The sequence below is a fragment of the Crotalus tigris genome, unplaced genomic scaffold (assembly GCF_016545835.1).
Source record: "Crotalus tigris isolate CLP2741 ecotype Arizona unplaced genomic scaffold, ASM1654583v1 scf7180000021379.394396, whole genome shotgun sequence".
Classification (NCBI taxonomy): domain Eukaryota; kingdom Metazoa; phylum Chordata; class Lepidosauria; order Squamata; family Viperidae; genus Crotalus; species Crotalus tigris.
Genome location: NW_024098482.1, coordinates 374415 through 383852, shown reverse-complemented (window position 1 = coordinate 383852; position 9438 = coordinate 374415).

Below are 9438 nucleotides of genomic sequence, written 5' to 3'. Positions count from 1 at the left end.
TTTCAATGTGTATTCCTTTGTTCCTGAGAAAAAGAAAGTATAAAACCCGCCCTCGGGGTTCAGAATTGCTTGTTGCTATTGCTTCTGAACCTGCGCAATAAATCTCTCTGCTAAAACCCTCTGGAATTCGTAAGAGGCCTTTCCTTTTCCACAAGACCTGCCTTACGCCCAACCTAGAAGGCTGTCATGGTGAATGGTACCAGAAGCTATAGAGAAAGCCTCCGGGGATTTCATACAGTCCTTCCACCCTTGATATTCTCTCGGTGAGTTTCATTCAACAGAATTAAGAGAGTCTTGTCCACAAATCAAATTGCACTAGATCTCAACGATCATACAAGAATTACAATAGCTGCTCATTCTTGGCCATTTTACTCACGAAAAGAGTAAAGTTACTGTTGTTCAAGTTATTGGGGTTAAGATTAGATTTCTTCAGGATGAATTACTGCGTTTTTTTTTTTTTTTAAAGAAGTTTGATATCTTCTCCCTCTTTCTTTTTCTCTCTTTCTCCCTAGATCAGTGATGGCAAATCTTTTAGAGACCGAGTGCCCAAACTGCAACCCAAAACACACTTTTGCATCGTCAAGTGCCGGGTGGGTGTGGCCCATTGGATGGGCGTGGCTGCGGAGGTAATGGCACACTGGGTGGGACTAAAAAGTTCAATCAATCAATTCCAACTTTGCAAGATCTTTTTTTTCTGTGAGAAGTTGAAATTGACTGATTGATTGAACCTTTTTTTTTTTTTTTTTTGCACATGGCGGCGGAGGCCTAAAGCGAAAAAGTTTTATAAAACCCAGCGGAAGGCCTAGGACTGGGGCGACGGTATGCGTGCCCACAGAGAGGGCTCTGCGTGCCGCCTCTGGCACCCGTGCCATTGGTATAGGTTCACCACCACTGCCCTAGATTCATACAGACATCTCCCCCCCCTTGTTCCATTTATTAATCTAAGAACTGCAAGGAGACAAGGGGTCAACCAGGTTTGATCAAAGGTATTATTTAATCCTTAGATTCCAGTAATTGAAGTTCACCCCCCCCATCCCAAAATTGCACCAGATGGTGCTTTGGCTAAGAAAACTCAAGATATGGGTCACCTCTCTCAAGGCTGTTGCCAAAGATGTACATTGTGCTGTTAAGTGTCTACTTTTATACTGAGCGAGATTTCAGCGGTCTTTTTGCCATGCACAAGTGTTCTGCTGGTCCATGCACGATGCTCAGAAGGCTACTTCATTGTCTCCCTCACTATCACCGCAAAACATTTAAAGTTCAAAGTTTGATAGGACTTCTAGTTTCTTCATAGGTGATGTGTTCCCTTCAGTGGAAGAAGCTACTTATAGCTTTAAGTGTCAACAGTCCACAGTGTAACTCTTCAAAGGTGGACCAGCAATTGACAGGATAACAGAGCTGGAAGGGACCTTGGAGGTCATCTAGTCCAGCCCTCTGCTCAAGCAGGAGACCCTATACCATTTCAGACTAAAGGTGGTCCAATCTCTTCTTTAAAACCTCCAGTGTTGGAGCATCCACAGCTTCTGGAGGCAAGTTGTTCCGTTGATTAATTGTTCTGTCAAGAAATTCCTCCTTAGTTCCAGGTTGCTTCTCTCCTTGATCAATTTCCATCCGTTGTTTCTTGTCCCGCCTTCAGGTGCTTTGGAGAATAGGTGGACCCCCCTCCTCTTTAGATATTGGAACATGGCTATCATGTCAACCCTAGTGCTTCTTTTCATTAAACTAGACATACCCAATTCTTACAACCATTTTTCGTATGTTTTAACCTCTGGTCCCCTAATCATCTTTGTTGCTCTTCTCTGCACCCTTTCTAGAGTCTCAAACTCTTTTTTATATAGTGGCAAGAAAACCAAGATCATGGCATCCGGCCCTCTCAATTCCTGGCCAATAGATGGGGAAGAAATGGAGGTAGTGACAGATTTTATTTTCCTGGGCTCCAAGATCACTACAGATGGGGACTGCAGCCAAGAAATTAGAAGATGCTTGCTCCTGGGGAGGAAAGCTATGGCAAATCTAGACAGCATACTAAAAAGCAGAGACATCACCCTGCCAACAAAAGTGCGTATAGTCCAGGCCATGGTTTTCCCAGTTGCAATGTATGGCTGTGAAAGTTGGACCATAAGAAAGGCTGAGTGCCAAAGAATTGAGGCCTTTGAACTATGGTGCTGGAGAAGACTCCTGCGAGTCCCCTGGACGGCAAGGCGATCCAACCGGTCAGTCCTGGAGGAGATCAACCCCGACTGCTCTTTAGAAGGCCAGATCCTGAAGTTGAAACTCAAGTACTTTGGCCATCTAATGAGAAGGAAGGACTCCCTGGAGAAGGGCCTGATGCTGGGAAAGATGGAAGGCAAGAGAAGAAGGGGACGACAGAGAAGGAGGGGGCTGGATAGAGACCCTGAAGCAGGAGGCGTGAGCTTCAAGGGACTCCAGAAGATGGTAGAGGACAGAAAGGTCTGGAGGAACGTTGTCCATGGGGTCGCAATGGGTCGGGCACGACTTCGCAATTAACAACAACAAAAAACAAAAACAAAATTGGATGCAAATATGGTTTTATCAAGGCATTATAAATTAGTATTAACATATTGCGTGATCTTTATTCTATACTTCTTTTAATACAGCCTAGGATTGCGTTGGCCTTTTTGGGAATTCCATGGGAGTTTTCAAAATGCCAACATCCATTTCCTCGCTGGCAGGGAAAACATTTACGCCCTGAGCCTCATCTCTCTTGCAGAGGTCAAACATCATTAAGATTTTAACCAGAAGAGATCCAGCTGTACTAATGAAACAAAAAAAAACAATAGAAGTCTAATAATAATTGATCTTCAGAGGAGTTTGAATTTATCCTGATTTATGTGTTGGAGTAACGATAAGCTGAAATAGCAACAAAACAACGTGGTCTCTGAGATATTTTCAACGGGCAGCAAAGCCATGCTTTGGGAAAGGTGGGAACAGTTCTGCCCCAAATATACAGGCTGTCAAGGATTATTTTTAAAGTCTTTGGTGTTAACTAAAACAAACATTGCAAAGTGCAAGCAGACGGCAAAATCCATAGTCTCCGATACAAGGACCAAAATCTGTTCCTGGCTTCAGGATATATTGTGAATGAAGCGTAGTGGGGAGCCCTGGGGTTTCCTAGAGAGTAAGAAGACGAGCTCAAGAAATAGGAAAAAAAAAAAAAAGCACAGAGGAAAGGAAAAAAAAAAAATCCTGAAACCTTGATGTCATAACCTTGCACAGCTGCGTCTGGAGAGAATTTAAATAAAGCTCCAACACTGGAAGTTTTTAAGAAGAGACTGGACAGCCATTTGTCTGAAATGGTCTAGGGTCTCCTGTCTGAGCAGGGGGTTGGACTAGATGACCTCCAAGGTAATAATAATAATAATAATAATAATAATAATAATAATAATAATAATAATAATAAAGTTGGAAGGGACCTTGGAGGTCATCTAGTCCAACCCCCTGCTCAGGCAGGAAAGCCTATACCATTTTGGACAAATGGCTGTCCAGTCTCTTCTTAAAAACTTCCGTTGTTGGAGCATTCACAGCTTCTGGAGGCAGGTAGTTCCACTGATTAATTGTTCTCACTGTCAGGAAGTTTCTCCTTAGTTCCAGGTTGCTTCTCTCCTTGATGAGTTTCCATCCGTTGCTTCTTGTCCTGCCTTCAGGCGCTTTGGAGAATAGCTTGACTCCCTCTTCTTTGGGGCAGCCCCTTTCAATGTTTTTATTATTATTATTATTATTATTATTATTACATTTTATTCATTAGACATGAACCTCAGTCAATTGAACATTCAAATTGACCGGCGCTGATGGTTGACACGGGTTGCTACCAGCATCCTGGCTGTCAACCAGGTACCTCCTTAAAATATAAGATGTTCCGAGTAGCGCAGTTTTTTGTAGCATTGCTGGAGTTATTGCAGGAAGCTTCAGTTTCTTGATGTGTTTTGCAAAGTTTTGGGACATAGTTCCCAATGCCCTGATGACAATGGGTGTCACTGTGACACGTTTCATCCATAATAGTGCAGTTTCGATGGCCAGGTCGTGATATTTCGTAATTTTTTTCCAGTTCTTTTTCTTTGACTCTGGCATCTCTGGGTACAGCGATATCAATCAGCTGCACGCTTCGGTTCTCTGCAGCTGCGATATCCAGTGTGTTGTGTTCCAAATGGCGATCTGCCTGCATTTGAAAGTCCCATAAGATCTTCACCCTCTCATTCTCGACAACTTTTTCCACCCTGTGTTTCCATGACTTTTCGGACACAGGCAAGTCGTAGTTTTTACACCATGCCCAGTGGATTAATTTAGCAACTCAGTCATGTCTAGCTTTATTATTATTGTTATTATTATTATTGCAGCTGTTAAGTTAATAACACGGTTGTTAAGTGAATCCAGCTTCCCCATCAACTTTGCTTGTCAGAAGATCACAAAAGGGGATCACATGACCACAGGACACTGCGACCGTCGTAAATGCGAGTCCATTGCCAAGTGTCCAAATTTTGATCACGTGACCACGGGGACGCTGCAGCGGTCGTAAATGTGAAAAACGGTCCTAAGTCAACTTTTTCAGTGCGGTTGTACATTCGAACGGTAGCTAAACAAACAGGGCCACCTGTAATTAAATAAAGGAAGACCAAGGGTCGAGAGAGAGATTGAGAAGTTTTAGAAAAGAAGTAAATTATTTCCCAGAAGGAGGATATTTATTTAATTATCTATTACATTTGTATGCTACCCATCTCATTGTCCAATGACTCTGGGCGACTGAGAACGTCGTAAAAGCAAGTGCAAAAAGGTTAAAATATCAAATACTGAAAGAGAGAGAGATTAAATAAGTTGGAAGATGGCGGCAAACAGCCATTTCGGTTTCATTGTCAAGAATACCGCACGACGATATCTTTTTCAGGAGTTCTCCCCTTGTCTTAAGATTGCTTTGACCTTTTTTTAAAAATAAAAATAAATGATCCCAGTTATTATTTTTCAACTCCCAGTGAGAGGCCATTTCCAACGAACAGGATGGGGAGTCCCAGGATTACCCTGTAAACAAGACGGATAAAATTAAATTAGACTCAGCCAAAGGAAGCTTTTTTAAACAGCATTGATCGAATAGGAAAGATGAGCATCCCTCTGGAAGACACCAGGACTTAAAAGCACTGAATTTTGTGAATGCAAACAAGCCTTAGAGGGCTGTCCACATTTTTGGAGGCATGTCAGCAACTTCAAAGGAAAGAGCTGGTCGCTTTCCATATTCAAATGTCCTTGTCCGTTAGCGGAACCTACCCTTCTCTCATTTTTATCCAAGAAGTTGACAAGAGAATAATATCAATCGCCCAAGCATCTTCCTAAATAATGCATTGAGGCTGAGAGCTATTCAGACCCATTTTTCTGAATTATTGTCTGGTCTCAAGTGACCGGTCCCTTCAGAATGCCTTCGCCAGAGCTGAGGAGAAACATCCTTTCAAAGTTCTCCAAACAGTTTTGGGAAGGACTGAGGAGAAAACATTAATTCCATTTCCCCCCCCGCCCCAACAACCGTTTCTCAAAGGCAAGGTTCCCCAGGGGAAGGGGGTCAAAAAAGTCAAGATGGCAGGCAGAGAGGCAGAGCAAAGCAATGCTTCTTCCTCCTCCTATTTTTCCCCACAGCGACAACCCTGTGAGGTGGATTGGGCTGAGACAGAGTAACTGGCCCAAAGTCACCCAATTGGCTTTCATGCCTAAGGCGGGACTAGAACTCACCGTCTCCTGGTGATTGGCCCAAAGTCACCCAGCTGGCTTTCATGCCTAAGGCAAGACTAGAACTCACAGTCTCCTGGTGATTGGCCCAAAGTCACCCAGCTGGCTTTTGTACCTAAGGCGGGACTAGAACTCACTGTCTCCTAGTGATTGGCCCAAAGTCACCCAGCTGGCTTTCATGCCTAAGGCGGGACTAGAACTCACCATCTCCTGGTGATTGGCCCAAAGTCACCCAGCTGGCTTTCATGCTCAAGGCAGGACTAGAACTCACCGTCTCCTGGTGATTGGCCCAAAGTCACCCAGCTGGCTTTCATGCCTAAGGCGGGACTAGAACTCACCATCTCCTGGTGATTGGCCCAAAGTCACCCAGCTGGCTTCATGCTTCAAGGCAGGACCTAGAACTCACCGTTCCTGGTGATTGCCCAAGGTCACCGAGTGGCTTTATGCCTAAGGCGGGGACTAGAAATCACCATCTCTGGTGATTGGCCCAAAGTCACCCAGCTGGCTTCATGCTCAAGGCAGGACTCAGAACTCACCGTCTCTGGGGATTGGCCCAAAGTCACCAGCTGGCTCTTTCATGCCGAAGGCGGGATAGAACTCACCATCTCCGGTGATTGGCCCAAAGGCACCCAGGGCTTTCATGCTAAGCGGACTAGAATCACCGTATCCTGGTGATTGGCCCAAAGTCACCCAGCTGGCTTTCATTGCCTAAGGCGGGACTAGAATTCACCGTCTCCTGGTGATTGGCCCAAGTCACCAGATGGCTTTCATGCTAAGGCGGGACTAGAACTCACCATCTCCTGGTGATTGGCCCAAAGTCACCCAGCTGGCTTTCATGCCTAAGGCGGGACTAGAACTCACCGTCTCCTGGTGATTGGCCCAAAGTCACCCAGCTGGCTTTCATGCCTAAGGCGGGACTAGAACTCACCATCTCCCAGATTTTAGCCTGGACTCTTTAGTCCAAACTGGACTCTTTACAATGTCATAACTTTCTACCTGTAAGAATTTAATCAGATTTTCTTTCCTCCTTATAAAACTGGATCAGAAGTAGTAGAAGGACAATTTATCTGCCTGGCACTAGTTTTACCATGAAGTCCCCATCAAAATGAACAGAGATTAATACCCAAATTGTGCCCTGTAATGAGGCTGTGTTTGTCTTCCTCCGAAATTAGATAGGCCTGTTCACGCCAACCCCAGGAATGAATCTTTAAGCCTAGTAACCCACCACCTCCTGGATGTTTAACCATCATGTCTGATTAAGGCAGTGGTTCTCAACCTTTTTAATGTCGCGACCCCCAACTGGTCGTAAGTCGAGGACTACTCAACCGGTCGTAAGTCGAGGACTACTCCACTGGTGCAGCACCGTTTGCAGAAGGGGACTTTTGGCGGGCTCAGCAGGGCAGAGACAGCCTGGACAATTCCTATTGGCTTTTGAAAGCCAATAGAATTAGGCTCTATTCAAGAGAGTCTCTCCTATTGGCTTTCAAAAGCCAAGAGAATAAAAGGGAGTAGCCCAGCTAAGGAAAAGGGGGAAAAAATGGTGGACTGCGTTGTTTGGCGACCCCCGTGAAATGGGCGTTCGACCCCAAATGGGGTCCCGACCCACAGGTGGAGAACCGCTGGATTAAGGTTTCTTAGGAACACAAAACCCTTGCATGCAATTTTGCAAACCTGCCATGGGCCGAAGAGCGGCGGCCTTACCCCGACACAAGATGTTACATTCTATTTATTTAAAAAGGAAATGCTAGTAGTTTAATCAAACAGATCACAAGAATTGTGATTTTAATTGTTCAGGATGGGGAGGGGGGGAGGGAAAGGATCCTTTCCTTGCATCTTTGTGGAGCGAGAGATGGAAGGGGGATTATATCTACTCTTCTGGCTTATACTCCAATTGTCACACCCTAGTGCCAGTTAGTTAGACAATTACCTGAACAGTTCCTCGGCTCCAGCTGTCTGCCAAACCCTGAATTGCATTGCAAATTAGCCCAGGTTTATCACTTCTCATTAACTCTTCAAAGGTAGCTGGGGACTAAGATTTCCAGAAGCATGCCCCTTTGGGAAGCCCAGTCTGGAAATACCACTTTGCCCCACCAATCCAAGAATCCTCGTCATTCCTGGAGACAGCGCAAGGAGGCCCCAGATTTGTCTGGCTCCACATTAACCCTCGTTGTCATTTTCCAATTGTGTAATAAAGAGGAAAGCCATTGCACAGCTGAGCAAATTAGGTTTATTTTGAATTTCAGAATGATGCCCGCTTACACGCAGGACGGTCCGTAGTGCCCCCCAGAAAGCTTTCTGCATTAAAAGAAAAAAGCAATGCATGAAGAAAGTGGGCTAATGAATTCGAATGAAGGGGGAAGCCGGCATCAGATAAAGCGTGTGTGTGTGTACGTGTGTGCATGCATGTGTGCGTGTGTGCATGCATGCATGCGTGTGTGCATGCATGTGTGTGTGCGTGTGTGTGCGTGCGTGCGTGTGTGTGTGTGTGTCTGTGTCTGTAAGGGCTAAGTAATTCTTCTTCTGGTTGTGAAACTATCATATTAATGGTGGTGGGGGGAAAAGTTCAATACATTCCAAAAAGAGCAACAGGGAATTGACCAGAAATGTGATCCTCTTTCAAGCAAGAAAGCCATTTTGGTCTTGTGGTGAAGGCAGCATGCCGGAAAGACTTGAGTTCAAGTCCTGCCTTGAAGAAAGCCAGCTGGGTGACTCTGGATGGCAAACGTCTTCCTGGCTGAAGCCCAGGTTGCTGAAAGACAGAGAAGCAAACTCTCGTCCAGGGGGTCTTCCAACTGGGCCCCTTTAAGACTGGTGGACTTCAATTCCCAGAATTCCTCAGCCAGCCCTGAGGGCTGGCTGAGGAATTCTGGGAGTTGAAGTCCACCAGTCATAAAAGGGCCCAGTTGGAAGACCCCTGCTCTAGTGTGAGACTGCTATCCTGGTATAGCAGATCAATTATAGGTGCTTTTTCAAAAAGCAACTGGACCTCGTTTCCCCATAAAGACGTTTCGCTTTTCATCTGAGAAGCTTCTTCAGAACCGACAATTACTTCTCCAGAACTGAAGAAGCTTCTCGGAGGAGAAGCGAAACGTCTTCAAGGGGAGGAAAAAAAAAAAAGCCCAGCTGCTTTTTGAAAACAACCACGACTTGGAGGACTGAGAATCTCCACAAAGTTTGGGCTAGTAAAACTTCACGGAAAGCTCCTTTCCTTGCCATGAGGGCCCTTCCCAGCGATCAATAAAATCAGGATGGGGGCTTGCAATGCTGCTATCGGACCTGATTCTGAAGATGATGATGATGATATTGATAATAATAATAATAATAGTAATAATAGTAAAAGTAATAATGATAATAATAATGATAATGATGATGATGATGATAATAACAAATTGGAAGGGACCTTGGAGGTCATCTAGTCCAACCCCCTGCTCAGGCAGGAAACCCTATACCATTTCAGACAAATAATTGTCCTATCTCTTCTAAGGTGGGACTAGAAGTCATAGTCACTTGGTGACTAGTAATAATAATGATAAAGTTGGAAGGGACCTTGGAGGTCATCTAGTCCAACCCCCTGCTCTGGCAGGAAACCCTATACCATTTCAGAGAAATGATTGTCCTATCTCTTCTAAGGTGTGACTAGAAGTCATAGTCACTTGGTGACTAATAATAATAATAATAAAGTTGGAAGGGACCTTGGAGGTCATCTAGTCC